The following is a 22450-nucleotide window of genomic DNA, read 5'->3' on the forward strand; positions in this document are numbered from 1 at the left end:
TTATATTTGGACAGTATTAGACCTGTTTTCCAAACAGGCCCACTTTATAGCACTGACGAAACTACCATCGGCAGAGAAACTAGCTGAATTGTACATAAACCATATTTACAAACTTCATGGATGTCCCAGTAGAGTGGTCAGTGACAGAGGGGTTCAGTTCACAGCAAAATTCTGGGAAAAATTCTTGGAAATGCTAGGAGCAGAAAGGAGTCTAAGTTCTGCTTTTCACCCCATGACAAACGGGGCAGTAGAACGTACTCAACAGACGCTTGGGCAGTTCCTTCGAATGTACTCTAACATGAGACAAAATGACTGGTCTAAGTGGCTGGCTTTCGCAGAACTAGCTTTTAATTCGACTATACATTCCGCAACAAATAAAACTCCCTTTGAAGTAGTTTACGGGTATGAAATACAGCCTCTGCCCCAGTTGCCAAGATGGACAGAGAATGAAGAAACAGGGGCAGGGAAATGGAAAACTCAAATGCTAGAATGCTGGAGTCAAGTGACTGCATCCTTAAAGGAAGCACACAAAAAGTATAAAACATTCGCAGACAGAAAAAGGATGGAAGGCGATAAATTGGAGAAAGGAGATTTAGTGTGGTTAAGTACCCAAAACATCAAATTGGGGCTGCCTTCGAGAAAACTGGGCCCCAAATATATTGGACCATTCAGAATACAGGGTGTTATCAACGAAGTAACTTTCCAGTTGGCATTGCCAAAAAGTTTAGGGAAAATACACCCAGTATTCCATCGCAGCTTACTGAAAAAGTATATGGGTACTTTGGACAAAATGGACACATAGAGTTATTGTTTGATTTATTTCAGAATTGTGATGAAAGAAGCACCGAAGAGGAGGATGGAGAAAAAGAGGGCGCCATGTCATGGAACCAAGTCCCAGGGCTGAATTTCCAAGCCCTGGACTTGGAGTCATAACATAAATAATCCTGGAAGCACCTGGCAGAAGAAGATAGAAGAGCCTGGGAACTCGGGGTTGAAAGTGTAAACAATTATAATTGGTAGAGTGTGTGGGAATAGTAGAAATGTGATACAAGGGGTGGGGTTTGATGATGATATTTGCGTGTGGTGTTACGTTGCATCAGAGGTGATAAAAATGATTGTATGTAAACATTAGGTCATTCTCGACTTTTTCCAAAGTCATGTATTCTTCAATAAAGATTGGATTTGAGAGCAGCTATCTTTGATCTGCGTTCAGACTGGTCCTTTGAAGTGAGCCTGACAGTCCGGGATTCCAAGGTCAGGTCAGGAGATAACAGCGGTGTCCAAAGAGCAAGCCAGGAGTCAAAAGTCGATAGTAGTCATCAATCACAGGGCGAAGGCAGTAGCAAGGTCAAATTCCGATCCAAGGTCTGAAGAGGGTGCAGTCATCCAAAACAGGTCCACGATAAGACACAGCGAGAGCTAAGCTAGGTGATAACAGCAGATTCAAATCATAGTCCAAGTCCAGTCTTCATGGAAACTCAGAGATCCCAATGGCGCCTCAGCAACACCTTGCCACACGCAAAGTGCAGTGGCCAAACATTCCCATTTTATTCCCCTTCCTCCTGGGTGACCAAGCACTCACACCCAAACACCAGGTGTCCCAAATCTACTCAGAGTCTGAGCTCCACACAGCTAGAGCTCGTGGATTTGGAGTACCTAGCAATTCGTCGGAGTCCCAATCATCCTGTCCACACTTAGCCCCATGAACACTTAAAGAACCATCCTCCCTTTTCCAAGCATCCAAATTGGGATCAGCTCCTGCAGAAACCCCAGGTTCAGAAGTATCCATAGACCCCAAATCCCCAGACATCTCCGGTGGCTGTGCCCATTCAGTGCTCGCTTCCCCAGCCACCACCTGTTCTTCAGCATCCATCTCCCCATCTGAATCTTCCTCAGAAGATCCCCCATATAGCTCTCTAAGTCGCTTCCTGCGCAACTCCTCCAGTGAACCCTCATCACGAGGGTTTTTTCTTCCTCTTCGAATTCCATCCCCATCAACCATAATCCCTGAAGGCGCAGTCACAACAACCTAAGTCTGGTTGTCACTTGGAAAACCATAGAAAATTTATGGGGAGGACATATCTTTTGGATGAGTATAGATAAAACGGTGTCCGACCAATACGCGGGTCATATTGCAAATAAAAAGGCAATACATTATTAACAAAAGTTGAGAATATGGTAATAAAACAGATGATTATCTAATAAATTTAAAACGCATCTCCCATTCTTTCTTGCACTCCATTTCCAGCTGATTCAGACCCTTAAACCCCATGCATTAATTTCCAAACCTGTTAGGGATTCCTCTTCTTCAGAAGGGGAAGGGGAACAGGAAAGTGTTCATGAATATGAGGAGATTTGCCCTTGGTCAAGTACCCACATTTCAGGAGAAGCGAAAGGAAACAGAGCAGAGACATCGTTCAGCTAGAATAGCTGCCAGAAATGCAACTGAGTAATTGGGAACTGCCCTAGCAGCTGTGAGGGAACTCAGGGCTATAAAGCAGAAGCAGGTGCAGTCAACTTTTGCTGGTAACAAACTGACTCTAAAGCCTAAGCCTTCGCTCCCCTTGTGCCTACTTCGAGTCTGCATCTGGGAAACTGCTCCTAAGGATTTATTGCTGTTTCTTTGTCTGAAGTAAGACTGCCTCTTGATTTGGAAATTGATCAGAGACTTAAGAACTGTGTTTGCTTTCTTTTGCATTATACCACTGAGTGTGCTGTTCTGTATGTTTTGCTGAAGTAAAGCAGTTTTCATTTACTTACCACATTGTTTTAAGGCTGTTCTTGAAAGACAAAACAGGACAAAACCTGACTGACTCAATCCTCATTCTCTCTTCATTCATTTTTTCTAACCAATGATTATCTCAACTGTCATTCATTAATTTCACTCAAATCTCATCAGACATTTGACCGATCAGCACTTGCTCTCAGCATCCCATTCTCTCACCAACCTCCCACAGCTCATTAACAGTTTCATTTGCAAGTGCTCCAGAGATATTTTATAGAATTTCAAACCCACAGTTACCCCATGATGGTTTAACCGATCATTGTATCTCAATCTACCAAATTCCAGATTTATGTGGGTATGCAGAGGTCCATGAGAATGCCCTCATGGCTAAAATAATTTCACATGAGACAGCTGCAACATTGAGTATTTGGCCTAAAGACAGATAATAAACTCAGGGCAACTGATAAGGCAGACAATTGATCCAAATGGGAAGACAAGATACTCCTAGTCAAGCCACTCTAGCAAGGATAAACAAGGCCATGTTATTTCAAGTCTGGCCCTTTAACCCTTACATCAAGAATGAACACAGACCATAATGAAGCAGATCTAGGAAATGGTTTAGGTTAGCCCTCACAAAGAGGAATTCTTCTGGGCAATAAGCAAAGACAAATTAAAATTGGGTCTTTTATTTGGACCAAGTCCTAGCCAAACCATTTAAAGGCTAGAAATGCTGAGAGTTGCACCAACAACATTGGTAGGTCACATGATTCCCACTCCTGGTTTCAGCAGAACTGAGAGTGACTTGAATTAATTCATGTTCATCTGCTTTGTTTTAAAATTCAGAATTCCTGTGGGAGACTTGTGGTAATATGATTTGCATACATTTATTATTTTAGTACAGAGATTTGTAAAATACAGTCCTCCAGCTGTTATGAGAGTGTTGCTCCCAGCATACATCACTATTTTCCTGTACTGGTTAGAAATTATGCAAACAACAAACATCTGTAGAGCCGTAATAGAAATAGGATTTGACTTCTCATCGTTTCAACATTGTTATATGCAGCTATACCTCACTAATACTGCATTATAAAAGGCAAAAACAACATAGAAACAATATATTATTTTTACAACATATTTAAAATGCACATAAAATATTCAAACCATTAATTAAAACCCATGTGTAATCCTCCTTGATACTTAAAACTATCCATGGTTTAAACATTAAAGATAAAAGTCTAAAATTCCCATATTTCAATGTCTATAAAGTGCCTGGCTTCAGTTACATGACTTCTCTTGACATTTTCAAGGTCCTCCAGTACAGGTCTATGATATCTTGGGAACAGAAGTGTTTTATTTCAATCGAGTTTGCTATTATCTGCATTCTTGCATATCTACACAAAGTCCCTATATCCCCTGCAGATATGAGGGTCATATTGTATGCCTATGGGGCATGAAGCAACCAAGTTGAGTAAGCCCTTAAAACATGAATAAAGAAAAAAGTGCTTAGCATTGGGTAATAAGACAGAATAAATAGGCACCCTTGTAATATTTTAGAGTGTTTTGTTTATATAATCAGTTTAATATATACAGTTTTCATTCCCCTTGGGAGACTTATTACACAGTATAAATATTTCAGTCCAAGCACATAACTTTCAGAATTAGCATAATAGAGTTGAAAGAGCCCACAAGGACCATTCAGCCTAACCCCCTGCCATGCAAAGCACTATCCCACCTCTGCTTAAAACCCTTCAGAGAAGGAGACTCTATCCCACTCCGAGGCAGCATATTCCACTGTTGAACAGCTCTTGCCAGCGGGAAAGTCTTCCTAATGTTTAGATGGAATATTTTTTTTTCTGAAATTTGAATTCATTGCTGTGTGTTCTGGTCTCTAGAACTATCTTGTTTACAATATTCACTCGTTGCACTTTACCCAGTTCATCTTATCCCCTCTACTTGGGTGCCAAATCCATGTTTTTACTTTGGTTATCATTTTATATTTTATCACGTTTAGAGTGTTAATTTTTGTGTCTGTATTTTCTGATGTCATTTTATTTTGGTTTGTTGTTTTACCCGGGATTGGCCCCATGTAAGCCACCCCGAGTCCCTGCGGGGAGATGGAGGCGGGGTATAAAAATAAATTATTATTATTATTATTATTATTATTATTATTATTATTATTATTATTATTATTCAATGTAAACCATATTGTATGGTGGAATTGGCTCTGCAGGATGTTAAGTGCATTGTGGACACCCAACATGCTGATGTTTGTTGTTAAATCTGGAACGGAGGCTGGTAAAAAATACTAAGGACATGGCCAACTGACCCCTTGGGATAGGTAATTGAATACAGGAGGTCCCCAAGTTGTGAACAAGCTAGGTTTTGCAGGTTTGCTCTTAAGTAGAATTTGTTTGTAAGTCAGAACAGGTACATGTTTAAGTGTAACTGTAGCCAAACATATATATATGCATGCTTTTGATAGCATAGAGAAGGGTGTAAACAGTTGTCAAGCTGGAGATACTCTGGATTCTTGAACTGGTTTGAGCCAACCTTCTTTGGTTATGGTTGTACCAACCTGGCCTTTAACCAGTTTCAGAAATGGCAATCCAATCATCCACACAATGACATTGGTTTCAGTTAAACATGTTCCGAACCGACCTAAGTAGTCAGTATAGATCAGCTCCTGGTCAGCAGTGGCAAGCCTTCAACTTATACTAAATCTTCACAGCTACTTGATCTGTTATGTGTTTTCAAGCCAACTCCAATATATGCCAACACTATCAAAGCTTTTCTTAGCTATTTTTTTTCAAGTACTTACTTCAAGATTAAGGGCACATCTATACTGACCACTTAGGTCAGTGGTTCTCAACCTGTGGATCCCCAGGTGTTTTGGCCTACAACTCCCAGAAATCCCAGCCAGTTTACCAGCTGTTAGGATTTCTGGGAGTTGAAGGTCAAAACACTCTGGTCTTGCAGAGTGAGCACAATGGGAAAAGTCTTTAATAGAAACATATTAATTTTTTTAATTAATATTTTAAGTGTTCATATGGATGGTGCTCCAGTACTATGAAAAGCTGAAAGAACAAAGGTGTGCCATTTTGGACCTCTGAACTCTCTGAGATCTGCAATTCTTGCATAAGAAACAAAAAAGGGTGGCATTTACTAAAAGGGGAGGGGATGCACAGATTGGGAGGAGCAATGTCCTTGCAGCTGCGATAATCTTGATGTACTCTGAGCTTCTTAAAAGTGCTTTCAATAAGCTTTGATGTGATAAGAAGAGGGACTAGGCAAGCGTGCTCCAATCTCAAGCAAGATGGGTTTGCAATAGCAGAACCAGTTTAGGAGCATCATGTCATAACATCCTTCTTATATGCTGTATTGTCTTTATTTGTTGCTCTTTTTTTTCATGGCTTGCTTTTAATTGCCATGAACTTTATTGATAATATAATTTTATTTTTAACTTGAACTAAACCTTTTATCTGTATCTGTTTTGCCTCTTATGAACAGTCTTGAGTTTCAGACTTGGAGAAGAATTGGGTCATGATCATCACCTATTATCTGATTCAGTCAAGGCTGTGCATCAAAATCCTCCCACTTCTCCTCTAGTTTACTTTAATTGCCGCAAATGAAATTCAAAGTGAAAAAGTATTTTGTGCTCAATTAACTCAGCAGGTGGAAAGAGGCCAAAATATTAGCCTTCTTTGTAAGTTCTGGCAAAAGCAAGCTAGTGCAGCCAATTACAGTTTGTATGTTTTTCCTCCTTTTCTTATCCTATAATCCTCTCGGTCATCTACTTTTGTGGGGAGTGTACCCTTTGAATTAAAACAAGTGAGGCTCAATTTGAACACAGTGTTTTGTGAAACTGTATTTTCTTTATGGAATTCTTTTAATTGTGTTAGGCAGTTATTTACAAGCTAATCTGTTTCCTAATTGGAGTGCTATAATATTGTTTGAAAATCCTTAATGCAAATATTGTGTGCATCTTGATCTTTCCGTGTTCAGCTTTAAAAAAAATAGTTTTTCAATTCAGTTTGATCGTTAAATCCAAAATCTGCTACTATTAAGGTTCAAAGCTCCCTTATAGGTTTGTATTTTGAGAATATGGAGATTCTACACATGAATGGAGAACACATCAGGTAGCAAATAAACACAATCTGAATTAGTTAGAAATCCACTGTTGGCAGTGTCTCTCTGCAAATTATTTTGTAATCCTTTAGTACAACGTGACCATTTTCTTACACTTACAAACACCTCTTCTCCTACTCTCAGACATTTTCCTTTGTCACTTAAATGTGGTAAATTTACATCCAAAACTTATTTTTATACTGTTATCCAAGTTAAGTTTGAGTTCATTCATTTGCAACACTACTGTCCTTTTAAAAACACACTTTAAAAACTCTGTCAATCTGCCATTCTCCATCTTCTCCATCACATATCCATCAACTTATAGAGGCCATTCCCCTATTGACCTTGGATTTAAAAAATCCATAAATTTCTGATAGGGTTTGGAGAGGAGCAATGAAAAGCAAAAACTCAACTGGCATAAGAATCTGCGGCTTTTCAAAAACTTTTTTATAAAAGCAGCTAGTCTTTTTGATGAGAAGGAAAACACCTCCTCAAAAGCCTCAGTGGAACAATATATTTATCAGGAACAATCAATGTACTTCTAAATTGGACAGAAATCTTTATCAGATTGGATGGAAGAAACATTAACATGTGAGGGAAGAAACACAAAAGTGTAAAAAAAATATGACTATATGTTGTACAAACAAAGTTCAATTTAGTCCCAAAATAGAAAGGTTGATTAGACTGAATGAGTCATTCATAGACATGTAGGTAGGTACTAGATTACACCTTGCAATTCATTTTGGGATGGAGAGGCAATGGCATCCCTCCTCTTCTGAAATTATAGAGCTGGCTGCAATTCAAAAAGGTATTTTGGGCAAAAAACACATCACCAAGCAGAAATTAAGATGGTAGTCATAGGTCAAGAATGTCAAACTAATTTTCATCGAGGGCCTCATCAGCCTTATGGTTGTCTTCAAAGGGCCATGGATGGATAATCAGTAGATACAGAAGACCAACTATATATTTTTAGTATAGTGTTCTTTAGTTTCTACCAGATTTGGGTCCCCAAATGTTTTTGAATGACAACTCCCAACATTTTTTGTTGTCTACCATGCAGATAATGGAATTGTAACCCTACAGCACTTGTGGTAGGAGCCCCTAGTGGCGCAGTGGGTTAAACCCTTGTGCCGGCAGGATTGCTATCTTGAAGGTTGGGTTGCTGACCTGTTTGAATCCAACCCAAGGAGAGCACGGACGAGCTCTCTCTATCAACTCCAGCTCCATGCGGGGACATGAGAGAAGCCTCCCACAAGGATCGTAAAAACATCAAAACATCTGGGCGTCCCCTGGGCAATGTCCTTGCAAACAGCCAATTCTCTCACACCAGAAGCAACTTGCAGTTTCTCAAGTCACTCCTGACACCAAAAAAAAGGCACTTGTGGTTCTAAGGTTGGGGAAAGGCTAAAGGACACTTTAAAACCAAGTGTCATATCCACAAGCATTGTATCTAAATTCAAACCCCATGCTCCTGACTAAATAGAACAAATGGCAGCCTTCCAAATGTTACTGTATCACAACTCCCATCAGCTCTAGTCAAGATGTCTAATGATGAGAACTACAGGAGTTATAGTCCAGCATCAGGAGATCCACATAAAATGGCATGGCAGGCTGGTTTGGGGGCTTTGAGTTTGACACATGTGTCATAGAATCTAGAAAAAAATAACTCTTGGGATTTCCTGAATTTCCCAGTAATTTTCCCATAATTTTTATATAAACAAAATTACGTAGATTAATCATTAAGTGATCAACTAAATGAAAAAGGAAATTATATTTTCTACTGGTTGGAGAGATGGGACCTCCTGTGCACTTGTCTAATTTATTTTTGGTCTCTAATTTGTGGGCACGGGGTTCAAAATTACTTATAAGAGATATGCAAAGTAATTAAACAACTGGCTGATGACAAAACTGCAGCAACCACCTTCAAATGAAACATTTATATCTTGTCAGTTAATCATATCTGTTGACGTTCTCATGAATCCAGAAATGGATTACATCCTTCTCTTTCTATCATGGTTATTTAATGTGATTGCTTCCCCATTTATTAATTCTTGGCCTTATAAATTCTGCCAACCTAGCAGTTCAAAAACATACAAATATGAGTAGATCAATAGGTACTGCTTCAGCGGGAAGGTAACAGTGCTCCATGCAGTCATGCGGACCACATGACCTAGGAGATGTCTATGGACAACGCTGGCTCTTCATCTTAGAAATGGAGATGAGCACCACCCCCCAGAGTCAGGCTCAACTAGATTTAATGCCAAGGGGGAAACTTTACCTTTCCTATAAAGCACTATTTGTTTCAGAGTTGTTATCAAAAAGTGCAGCTACACTGTTGAATTAATGCAGTTTGACACCACTTGAACAATCATGGCTCAGTTCTATGGAATCACAAGATTTGTAGCTGGGTGAGCACCAGCACTATTTGGAAGAGAATGCTAAAGACCTTGTAAAACTACAGCTCCCATGATCTGATACCATTGAACCATAGCAGATTAAGTGGTGTCAAATTGCATTAATTCAACGGTGTAGATGTACCTTTGGATTACAACTTTGAAGGGGTAGACGCATCCTAAATGAGCGTCCTAAATGGTTAGAAGAGGGGTGGAGTGATGGTGGTTTTCTGAGTAAATGCAGTGATGATTCAGAAACCTCTAAGAAAGTACACCGAAATATACTCCCTCCCATACAGAAATACCGTACCCTGTTTAAGCAACCACTTCCCCTGTGGAATGAAACTGCAACAGCTTACATCAGAAGTGGTACATTTACCCATTAGATGCACATTTGGAGTTTCTCATCTAATTCATTCTCCCTCCATCCATCATCTCCGTTGTCTCAACTCCCTTGCAAACAGTACAAAGAGATTGCCTTGATCTTGTGCACAGAGTTTCAGGCAGAATGGGGGAAATGATCTCACTTTCCCCTCCTAAGCTCTTGCGGAAGAATGACTCTGCATTCTTGGCCAAGGTGACATTGCATTTTTAAGGAAGAAGGCTTTGTGATGTTTGATATAGGCCATCTGCAAACACTTTTGCAATTGTAAAACTTCAAAGATAAGCATCTCTGTTCCTCGCAGTGTCTTATTATATTTTGTTCTATTTACACACAGGCATTTTATCAAGGAGGTGAAAGTGACACCAGATATTACAGATAGTGCTTCATGTGTTAAAAACAAAATATGTAAATATGATTGGGAAATACCATTTCTGCTTGCTTTCAGCTCCTTGAGGAAAAAGATAAAACAGCAATGGAATAAATAGGAATTATTGCAGTGAAAATGCAGGATCTTTGCTTATCAACTGGGGCCCCTTCCACTCAGATGAATAAAATCCACATTGAACTGGATTATATGTCAGTGTGAACTCAAATAACACAGTTCAAAGCAGATGTTGTAGATTATCTGCCTTGATATTCTGGGGTTATATGGCTGCGTTGAAGGGCCCTAGGGCCTCATCACACTTGAGCATTTATCCACTTTAAATCCAGTTTCTGCCTCCTGCAGGATTCTGGGGTTTGTAGTTTGGTGAGGCCCAGGACCTGTCTGGCTGAGCTGTTTAAAAGTTCCTCCCTGAAATAGATTTAAAGTAGATCCAAACTCTAATGTGACATTCAAGAGCAAGGGGAAAGTTCCTTCAGTTCATCTGCCCTTTTTGGAAAGCGTTTGGGGTATTTATTATTTGGATGCTAACATGCACCCTCGCAAAAGGGAGATTTAATGCAGTTTGATACCACTTGAACTGTAATGTCTCAGTGTTATAGAATCCTGGGAGGTGTAGTTTGATGAGGCACCAGCAGACTTTGGCTGAGAAGGCTAAAGGTTTTGTAAAACTGTGATCGAACACAGGACCTCCCATCCCAAAAGATTTATAGTTTTCAAAGGACATTGGGCCAGAATGAAATAAAGTGGTCTTCTTCCCTTTTATATGAAGTCTTTGCCACCCCGCAATGGAGCAGCAGCAACCAAACCCTTTTGAAGACACACACACACACACACACACACACACATAAGTGTCTTAATATGTGCTGATTCGTATCAACGCACATTTAAGTGAGCCAAGCCTAATGTTGTGAGCCTCCCGCAAAGGGCAACTTAGGGCCCTTCCACTCAGTCATATAACCCAGAATATCAAGGCAGAAAATCCCACAATATCTGCTTTGAACTGGGTTGAGTCCACACTGCCATATATTCCAGCTCAAAGCAGATCATGTGGGATTTTATTCAGCTGTATGGAAGGGGCCTTTAGTATCAACTTTCTAAATAAAATTTATATTTCTCACCATTACAAAGTATCTTCCTTTCTCTCACTCTGCCTTGCTCCGTACCCCTATTTGCTAATCATATCTGGACCACTGCTAATTAAAGGAAACAATATAACAACTTCTTCTATAAACTGTATCCTGTCTAACCTGGCCCAAAACACACTGTATCCCCTTGCCTCCCCCTTTCCTATTCTTTTCTAGTCAATATATATCTGATAATTAAATATACAGTAAAGTCTCACTTATCCAACGTTCTGGATTATCCAACGCATTTTTGTAGTCAATGTTTTCAGTGCATTGTGATATTTTGGTGCTAAATTCGTAAATACAGTAATTACTACATAGCATTAATGTGTAATGAACTACTTTTTCTGTCAAATTTGTTGTATAACATGATGTTTTGGTGCTTAATTTGTAAAATCATAACCTATTTTGATGTTTAATAAGCTTTTTCTTAATCTCTCCTTATTATCCAACATATTCGCTTATCCAACATTCTGCTGGCCCATTTATGTTGGATAAGTGAGACTCACTCTACTGTACTTTATTTCTGAAAGCATGAGACACTATTCAATCTCTGCTTGACCCAGGTCAGGGACAACAACTCACAATACCTCATTGCGCCTCAAGCTAGAGGTGCAGCATGGACTGTTTCATAGACAAACAGCTCAACTGATGGGCTTATGATTTCCTATCCAATAGTGCTTCAGGTGGGACCCTTGCCATCAACCCAACAAGACAGATGCCCAGATGTTTGATGTTTTACTATCCTTGTGGGCTTCTCTCATGTGCACACATGGAGAGCTGGATCTGACAGAGGGAGCTCATCCATGCTTTCCACGGATTCGAACTGGCAACCTTCAGGTCAGCAACCTTCAATTCAGCAGTCCTGCCGGCACAAGGGTTTAAGTCATTGTGCCACCGAGGGCTCCTTTTCCAATATGGTATGTTTATACTTTTGGGCGCAGTCCCATTTGCATCAGTTATTGGGCAGAAGGTAATTAAAAGCCTCTGTCTCTATCTTTGACCCTGATGAGTCTTTAATCTGGAACTTGGCATAAATGCTTGCCAAGCCGGACTCTCATTTAATTGCGGTCTAAATTCAACTTCGGATTTACAACTTTCAAGATTCCATAGAACTGAGCATTGGCGGTTAAAACTGTGTCAAACTGCATAAAATCTATGGTGTATATGCACCCGATTTATTTTAATCTATAATTCTGGGACACATCAGAAATACCAGCACTTCAGACAGATGAACAGTGGCCACACCCACCTGTCAGTAATTTCTGGTTTTAAATTCACTTCTTCCTGTATCTCATTGGGTCTATCTCATATGTAAAAACAAACAACAGCTGCCTTAAAGCTTGCCAGGTCTTGAGGTGCTGTTTAAACTTCCAAAGTATTTATATGTTTCTCCGGGTCTTCAGACAGAGACACAAATCTCAGGGCAAGCAGCACTAGAAAAGGAGAAAGTTTACATCTTGCCTGTGAACAGGCTCTTGCAACAGGAATCTTTTGCCATCAATTTCTAGCTGGCACCTTGGTTCTCTGGCTCCATGTCAATATGTTTGTATGTTGTGTTTATGCAAAATTGATGCACCAAACTGTCAGGAGCAAGAGGAAGGAACTTGGGGGGGGGGGGCTGGGAGATGGTTGGTAGGGGCTTATTTAGTAGCCTTTTATGCCATTTGAAACAAGAAATGTAGGGTCAGTATTGTTATTCCTGAACCCAAGGGTTTGTATGTGCCTTCCAGACATCAGTCCACTTATGGCGACCCCATTAATTCCAGAGGTTTCTTTTAGGCAAGGAATATTCAGAAATGGTTTTGCCAGTTCCTTCCTCTGAGGACCCTTCCACACAGCTCTATATCCCTGAATATCAAGGCAGAAAATCCCACAATATCTACTTTTAACTGGGTTATTAGAGTCCACACTGCCATATATTCCAGTTCAAAGCTGATAATGTGGGATTTTCTGCCTTGATATTCTGGGTTATAGGGTTGTGTAGAAGGGCCCTGAAATACAGCCTACAGTACCTGATATTCCTTGGCAGTTTCCCATCCATGTATTAACCAGGGCTGATTCTGCTCAGCGTCCATGTAAGGAGACCAGGATTAGATGCCTTTAGCATATTTAGGCCAATATAAACTGTCCAACTATTATGATTTAGTGGGAACAGTGCCAATTAACTCTCTGTTGTCTCCAATGTTCTATGTATTTTTGGTCTCTTCTTCCCATTTGACTATCCTCTTTTTATTTCACTTGCTGCAAACTGAGTTCAAAGTGCAAAATTACTTTATGCTCAATTAACTCAGCAGGAGAGAGAAGGCAGGAGGCAGAATCTTGTCCTTCCCTGAAACCTCAGGCAAAAGCAGCTTGCTGCGGCCCCTCATAGTTTGTATGTGCTTCTACTTCCCCATTAATAACTTTTGGAGTTTCATCCACACTTTCCTGTTTGCTTGGCCACATGTCCTAGTTTTAATCTGAGAAATGTTTGGAGGAAATGTGAACCTTCTTATCGTGATCTGGCAGCAGTAATATAAACTGGGTGGGCTGGGTAGTAAGTCTACCGGCAAAATTCCCCCGTGGGATGTGATGTGTGATAGGTAAGGATTAGAGATCAAGTGGAAATGGCAGCAACTGCATTTTGTTACCCACTAAGCTGCCAAAAATATGCTTTACAGTTTTATTTCCTCAGGGCTCTGGTTAGCACATTTGTCGCTTACCAGAATTGTATTGAAAATCTAGGCCAGTTTACATGGTGGCCCACTTACACAATCAACAAACCCAAAAGTCACAAGAGTTAGTTTACCTGTTAACTCCTATAGAAATATTTGGTATCTACACTAAGCAATATTATAGCAGAGCAAGTGCAATATCAGCTTGAGTGCATCTACACTATAGAATTAATTCAGTTTGACACCACTTTAACTGCCATGGCTTGGGGTGTCATAGTTTACAAGGTCTTTTGTCCTTTCTGCCAAAGAGGGCTGGTGGCTCACCAAACTACACCTCCCAGGATCCCACAGCATTGAGCCACGGTAGGCAAAGTGGTGTAAAACTGCATTAATTCTACAGTGTAGATGCACTTCTACAGGTAGAAAAAGTGATCATTATTCAGGATGATCTTGTAGGGTAAAACTGAAAACTTATGTTTGTTAATTCAGGAAATCTATCTTAGGATAGGAGTGGAGATAGGAAAAATAAGTCAATCCTAAATTGGTTACGTTGGCTCTCCTGCTTGGGTTTAAGCTACCATTTCTTATTGTAGCCCAATGGATTATTCCTTCCCATATAAAGGGAATAATGAGACTTAGGGCCCTTCCACCCACACAGCCATATAACCCAAAATATCAAGGCAGATAATTCACAATATCTTCTTTGAACTGGAATATCTGAGTCCACACTGCCAGATAATCCAATTCAATGTGAATTTTATCCAGCTGTGTGGAAGGCGCCATAAAAGAAGGGAGATGTGACTTCTCTAGGTAGGAAGGATGCAAAAGAATCAAGGAGATAGACCAAAGAAAGATGCCTGGAAATGCAGGGCTATCCCTTACTTTGATAGCAATATGTAAAAGCATCTGCTTTTTACAACAGCCACTAACTAACCCCTCTCGCTCTGAAGCATTTAAAAATACATTAAAACTGTCATAAATTTAATATACACATTACATTTTAATTTTATTGCCTTTTTCTGGCTGTGAGGTTTAAAGCAACGTGCAGAATGTTTTCAGGTAGCCTCCCATCTGTGCACCGATCAGAGCTATTCTAAGCTTTGACATGATGGCTGCATTATACTTGGGGTGAGTGTGTCTTCAGTTAGGGTACAACTACACTGCGTGATGAATGCAGCTCGATACCACTTCAATAGCTGTGGTCTAATGCTATGGAACCCCCAGGATTCCATAGCATTGATCCATAGCACTTAAATTGGTGTCAAAGTGCATTCAGTGTAGATGTGCCCTCAATTAGTGGTGGAAATCAGTAAATTGTGGGATAACTGAAGTTCTGTTTTTTTCTTCTTCCTGCATTCCAAATACTGCAATTATTAAATACTTAAATTAGCCTAAACATGGAAAGAGATTATTTCCCCCCTTAAATTCTGGCTCTCATGGAGAATTTCCATAGGCAAAGACAGCTCTCTACTTCGGGCTGGATGGCCATCCGTCAGGGGTGCTTTGATTGTGCTTTTCTTGCATGGCCGTGGGTTGGACTAGATGGCCCGTGTGGTCTCTTCCAACTCTATTATTCTACAATTCATAAGGTTGCTGCCCTTGCAACAAAGGCTGGATCTACACTGACATATAATACAGATTGAACTGCATTATATGGTCAGTGTAGACCAGGCAAGGGCAAACTTTTGGCCCTCCAGGTCTTTTGGACTTCAACTCCCACAATTCCTAACAGCCGGTAGGCTGTTAGGAATTGTGGGAGTTGAAGTCCAAAAGACCTGGAGGGCCAAAAGTTTGTCCTTGCCTGGTCTACACTGACCATATAATGCAGTTCAAACTACATAATTTGGCAGTTTATATCCAGTCTTAGGCTCCTGTAGAGGAGGTGGATACAGCATACTTATATTTCTTGCTTTTTTAAGGTTATATAAGCAATGAACGAATTAAGTCCGGCATCTTTCCCTCTTACCTAGTGTGTATGTGCGTGGGGTGGGTGTGAGTAAGTCATATACGCCCACCGCCTATGACTTCTTGAGTCAACATCACCTGAATACGAAGAAGGGTGACCAACTATCTTTTGTCAGGTCTTAAGAGATTATGCCTCAGGGGAATTCACATTGACAGCTCCGTCAACAAAGAAGTATTACAAAGAGGTAGGAATCACAGGGCTGCCGGCAATCTTGAGATCTCATCAAGGCAAGAGCTGGGAAACCAGTTTAGAGCCCTGCGGGACAGTTCCCTCAAAGCCCATGCAGGGTGGATGCTCTCAAGAGCACATTGCCTGATGCCACTGAGGTCCCTTATGCTTTGGCTTGGAACTTGTCCTCAATCACTCCTTCCAGTGCCTTCAAGAGCTGGCTGAGTGTATGGCTGGGTTCGCTCCTCCTGCACCTTTATCTGCATCAACTATCCAGACCACTCTGTGTAGACCAACCACCATGTCAGACTACATAGAGAAGCCATTGAAATCCATAAGCATGTGGACAATTTCAACAGAAAGGAGGAAACCATGAAAATGAACAAAATCTGGCTACCAGGATTAAAAAAAAAGTCTAAAATCAGGACAGTAAATAATAAACAACACTCAGAAGACAGGGGAATTCAGACAAGAACCAATCAGGGCAAGTTAACACCTCCCAATGAAGGATTCCCCCAGGCAGGAAGAAACCAGGCTTTGAAGCTGCAAGGCTATGCAATGATAATCAAGGTGGCCAATTGCAACATTCACACTTGCTTCAGGCAGACAAGAGTTCTGTCTCCTACCCTGGACCTTCCACAGATATATAAACCCCACTTGTCTAGTTTCCAACAAACCTCACAGCCTCTGAGGATGCCTGCCATACATGTGGGTGAAACGTCAGGACACAATGCTTCTGCTACATGGCCATACAGCCTGGAAAACTCACAGCAACCCAACGCTGCATTGTTTTACAGGTGGTGGATTGAGTCAGCTGTAATCCTTCTCTTAAGCTCATGTAACCATAAGGACCAAACTATGCACAGATCAGACTTGCAAGTGTGGAGCGTAGGCAGCAAGATGCACCAAGCACTGGTTAAGTGTGTGTGAGTTTCAGCTCTCCACATTTGTTAGAGTTAGAGGCTCAGGACCCAAATGAAAGGGGAAAAATCAGAACAAAGAAATTGCTGGTGTTTTCTAAACCTGAGAAAACACATTTCTAGGAATTTCTAAGCCCCCCAGCACAACTTTATTGCCAACTGAATCTTGGATATAGACTGGAACGATCAAACTACAACTCCCAGAATTCCATAGCATTACACAGTCAGTCTAGAGCAGGCATGGGCAAACTTGTCCCTCCAGGTGTTTTGGAACTCCCACAATCCCTAATAGCCTCAGGCCCTTTCCTTTCCCCCCAGTGGTGCAGCGGATTAAACCACTGAGCTGCTGAACTTGCTGACTAAAAGGTCAGCGGTTCAAATCCAGGGAGTGGGGTGAGCTCCCACTGTTAGCCCCAGCTTCTGCCAACCTAGCAGTTCAAAAACATGCAAATGAGAGTAGATCAATAGGTACCGCTCCGGCGGGAAGGTAACGGCATTCCGTGCAGTCATGCCTGCCACATGACCCTGGAGGTGTCTACGGACAACGCCGGCTCTTCGGCTTAGAAATGGAGATGAGCACCAACCCCCAGAGTCGGTCACGACTAGACTTAACGTCAGGGGAAAACCTTTACCTTTACCCTCCAGCTACGGCCCTATGGGGCGTAGACATCCTGTGATAATGAAGTTGAACTGCATGAGAGTGGAACTCTCTCCCCCGGGCTGTGGTGGAGGCTCCTTCTTTGGAGGTTTTTAAGCAGAGGCTGGATGGCCATCTGTCGGGGGTGCTTTGAATGCGAATTCCTGCTTCTTAGCGGGGGGTTGGACTGGATGGCCCATGAGGTCTCTTCCAACTCTACTATTCTATGATTCTATGACATGAGTTACACACTGACCACATAATGCTGTTTCAAGCTGCACTGTAGGCCACTGTAGATGGAGCCCTAATTCGTTCACTGAACCTGCAAACCATGGAGAGGAAAAACTGGGGCAATCCAAACCTCTCGCTTTACTATTATTATAATTTTACAGCCACACCAACTCTTTTGCAGGGCCTTGCTTTGCCCAAAGCAGGTGGCCCCTAATTGGGGGCCTCAGTGGGTGGTCCTGCCTCTGCCACTCTTGACTTCCTGCTTTGCAAACTCAGGACCAGACCCATCTCGGCGGAGGGATCCGACCATTTTTCTTCTTCTTCTCTTCTCCTCCTCCAGCCTCCTCCCACTTTTTTTTTTGCTTCTGCTTTTGCTCTCCCTCCCCCTCCCCCCTTTCCTCGTCTTTTGCGCGAAAATATAATTTGACAGCGTTTTGCTGACATCAGGATTTTGCCACCCGAGGAGGGGGAGTCTGTTCCACGCTGGAGTCCCCCCTTTGCAAAAAGAGGCATGCCTGGCATTGCCTGCACAAGGTAAGTCCAGCTACCTTGAGTTTAATCTCTCTTTGCCCCCCTCCCTGGCGTGGTTGTCCTCCTCCTTTCCTCCTCCCTCCCATACATTCACTGAAATGCCTCGCATGCAGTACTAGGAGGTGGAAAAGGCAGGGTATTTTTTGTGGTGGGGGAGGGAGGGAGGGAAGGGGAGCCGATTCTCGGTATGTTTCCTGGCGGAGCGATCTGTGTTTACAGGATGAGCTTCACTGTCGAAGCAAAGTAGGACCCGAGTCCCATTGCAGCAGCAGCACCAGCACCACAATACATTCAAACCGATGGGTGTCAAAAGAGAAACACACCGCAGTTTGGTTTTATTTTTTTGCATTTGCACCCACCCCGAGCTCGGACCCTACATGCACTTGTTGCAGCCTGGCACCAGGTAGGCAGACCTTTTTGCAACTTGCATTAAGACCAGCTCGAGTTACTTTTTTTTCTGTTTGGTGATTAAGTTTGCAGCTCACTTACTTTCGGTATGAAGGACCGAGGAAGGCGAGGCCCTCCCATGCTGCAAGCAGGAACAGGGCGAGGAAACTTAGGCTGGGTCCACACTGCCCAGGGCATGCAGTCTGGAACAGCATTATGTAGCCTGTGTAGAGCCCTATAATGTAGGTTAAATGCATTGAACTGCCATGTATACAACACACAAACTTAGGCTGGATCTACACTGTCGTTGTCATGCAGTTTAGAACAGAATTCTGTAGTCAGTATAGAGCCCTATAATGTAGTTTAAATGCATTGAACTGCCATGTATATCACACACACACACACACACACACACACACACACACAAACTTAGGCTGGATCTACACTGTCGTTGTCATGCAGTTTAGAACACCATTATGTAGTCAGTGTAGAGCCCTATAATATAGTTTAAATGCATTGAACTGCCATGTATACAACACGCACACACACAAACTTAGGCTGGATCTACACTGTCGTTGTCATGCAGTTTAGAACAGCATTATGTAGTCAGTATAGAGCCCTATAATGTAGTTTAAATGCATTGAGCTGCTATATATGAGTCTGCACTGATCATATAATGCAATTTTGAGCTGAATTCTGTGGCAGTGTGGATGGGGCCTTAGATTTGGAAGTTAAAATATATACATATATGCATACATACATATATTCAATATATACACACACACACAAACTTAGGCTGGATCTACACTGCCCATGGCATGCAGTTTGGAAAAGCATTATGAAGTCCATGTCGAGCCCTATAATGTAGTTCAAATGCATTGAACTGCCATATATGGGTCTACACTGACCATATAATGCTGTTTCAAGCTGCATTCTATGGCAGTATAGATGAGGCCTTAGATTTGGAGGTTAATATATATACACACATACTGTACATATATGCACATATACACAGAGATATATATACACACACATATATGCTGCAAGCAAGAAAAGAGCTAGGAAACAGACCAGGTTTATACACACACACACACACACACACACACACATAAATATGTGCTGCAAATAGAAAAAGAGCAACAGAACTTGGACTGGCAGTTTTTAATATGATGCAAGCAGGAAAAGAACAAGAAAACATACTTTTGAATAAATAAATAAATAAATAAATAATGCATATATGTACATGTAAATATATATCCACACACACACTATGTATATATATGTGTGTGTGTGCTGCAAACAGGAAAAGAGCAACAAAACTGGGACTGTCAGTTTTCAACATGTTGCAAGCAGGAAAAGAAGAAAACACTTTCAGGTTTTTGAATAAATAAATAAATGTTATGTATATGTACATGTATATGTACATGTACATATATATCTCCTGCAAGCAGGAATGAGCAATAAAACTGGGACTGAGTTTTAAAATTCTATACATTTATACACACACACACACACACATTTTCTACAAGCAGGAAAAGGGACTGGCCGTTTTTAAACTATATACATTTATACATATACACGTTTATAAGCTTCAAGCAGGAAAAGAGCAAGAAAATTGGGACTGGCAATATTAAAACAATTATATACATTTACATATCCTGCAAGCAGGAAAAGAGCAAGGAAATAGGCAATTTAAAAATATCTATATACATATATACAGAGATATATGATGCAGGAAATGAATAAGAAAATAGACTGATAGATTTTGAAATATATATTGTATCTGTATTAATGTTTCTTCATGCAAAGTTTGAAGGGGATCTGGGAGAAAGCCGTATGCTGCAGCAACCAAACATGCATAAATGAGAGGGGAGAAGGGGGTGGTATTTTAAATTATGATGTTTTGTGTCCCAGGGTTTTTACTCAATGTGGCAAGTGACCGTTTGTGTGGCTCTGACACTTGGGCACACCATGCTGCTTTACCTGTTTGCAAGCAGTGGGGGCTTGGGAAAAAGAGAGATTTGCATGTTAGCCACTCCCTAAGCCATGCTTTTTCTCTCCCCATGGCGCCTGCTGTTTCGCATTCTGCAAAAGCAAAAGAGACGCTTAAAGTAAAATGGATGCACTTCTTAAAAAATGAAATAAATACAAAGGAAACAAGAAGAACCAAAAGATGAGTCAGATTCTACTCTTGAAAACTCAGAAAAATGATATGGAGGGGTTTTTGTTTCATCAAATAAAAGCTGGAGAGGGAGATATGAAATACTAATACTGCCCATTTTTTGAGGAATTAAGACTCAAGATCATTTCATGCTTTACAGGGACAGAATCCAGGCATGATCATGGGTACATTTCACTGTAGAATTAATGCAGTTTCGCACTAGTTTTGAAAGTCTTTAGCCTTTTCTGCAGAGTACTGAGACCTCCCTAAACTACAACTCCCAGGGTTCCATAGCCTTGAGCCATGGCCGTTGAATTGGAGTCAAACTGCATTAATTCTACAGTGTAGATACATCCTCAGAGTCAAGGGGTGTATGTTTTATGACCACAACTTTACCACTGATCAGCTGCTCTTTTTTTTTTTTTGCTGAAAAGATTACCCCTAATTCACTTGCCAGCAATTTCCCTTTAAAAACAAATTATTTTCAAATCAAATGCTGTACATAGAAAAAAATTGGCTGCAGGGCTCCATGTTTGCAGACGCATCTGTTGTTTTATTGTGTTTTGTAGGAAACCTTCACCTCCTGGGGGGAAAGCAGTGTTCTCCTGCCTTCAGAACCTTTGCTGCTATTTAACTAATAACTACCCATTGATTTGATTCCTTTATCAATTGATTAACACTTGAATAATCCATCCATTGTGATTTCTTTAACCTAAGGTGCATCTACACTGTAGAATTAATGGAGTTTGGCACCACTTTAACTACTATGGAATCAGAGTGGTTATACTTTGGCAAGGCACCAGCACTCTTTGGCAGAGAAGGCTAAAGTCCTTGTAAAACTGCAACTCCCACAATTCCACAGCATTGAGCCAAGGCTGTTGTAGGAGTATCAAACTGCATTAATCCTACAGTATAGATGCACTCCAGCTCACCGTTTATTTTTATTTATTTATTTATTTCAATTATTTATACCCCGCCCTTCTCACCCGAGGGGACTCAGGGCGGCTTACAAGTGGCAATTGATGCCATTACACTGATATACAATAAACTAAAACAATTAAAACAGTTAAAACAGTCATAAAATAGTCATAAAATACAATATACAAGTTTAAAACAATGCAAAGTGCTTATGCCATTCATCCACCAGACCTTATACAAGAGCCGTAATTCAGACCGCGTCGAGCCGTTCAAGTTGAATGTTAAAGTTTTCAAGTCTTTATATGTTTTGAGTCTTTTTCAGATACCAAAAGGGGTAAATAGTAGTAGTAATAATGTGTTGTTGAAGGCTTTCATGGCTGGAATCACTGGGTTGTTGTGAGCTTTCTGAGCTATATGGCCATGTTCCAGAAGCGTTTTCTTCTGACATTTCGCCCACACCCATGGCAGGCATCTTCAGAAGTTGTGAACTAGGCAAGTGGGATTTATATATCTGTGGAAGGTCCAGGGTGGGAGAAAGAACACTTGTCTGCCTGAGGAAAGTGTGAATGTTGCAATTGGCTAGCTTGATTGCATTGAATAGCCTTACAGCTTCAAAGCCTGGCTTCTTCTTGCTCAGAGGAATCCTTTGTTGGAAGGTGTTAGCTGGCCTTGATTGTTTTCTGCCCTGAATTCCCCTGTTTTCTGAGTGTTGTTCTTTATTTACTGTCCTAATTTTA

General features: G+C 41.0%; 1 protein-coding gene across 3 annotated transcripts in view; it reads left to right on the top strand.

The window, feature by feature from the left end:
* The first annotated feature begins 17954 nt into the window (after nucleotides 1–17954).
* trerf1 (transcriptional regulating factor 1) overlaps nucleotides 17955–22450 on the top strand; it is an 88169-nt gene continuing 83673 nt past the window's right edge. The window contains exons 1-2 of one of the 3 annotated variants that reach the window (XM_008125794.3): nucleotides 17956–18250; nucleotides 18467–18650. The gene's annotated coding sequence lies outside the window, so the exon portion shown is untranslated. Of the gene's footprint in view, nucleotides 18251–18466; nucleotides 18651–22450 lie in introns of all 3 variants that reach the window. The other 2 variants (XM_062971653.1, XM_008125793.3) reach the window with 2 other exon arrangements.

The sequence above is a fragment of the Anolis carolinensis genome, chromosome 1 (assembly GCF_035594765.1).
Source record: "Anolis carolinensis isolate JA03-04 chromosome 1, rAnoCar3.1.pri, whole genome shotgun sequence".
NCBI classification, from domain to species: domain Eukaryota; kingdom Metazoa; phylum Chordata; class Lepidosauria; order Squamata; family Dactyloidae; genus Anolis; species Anolis carolinensis.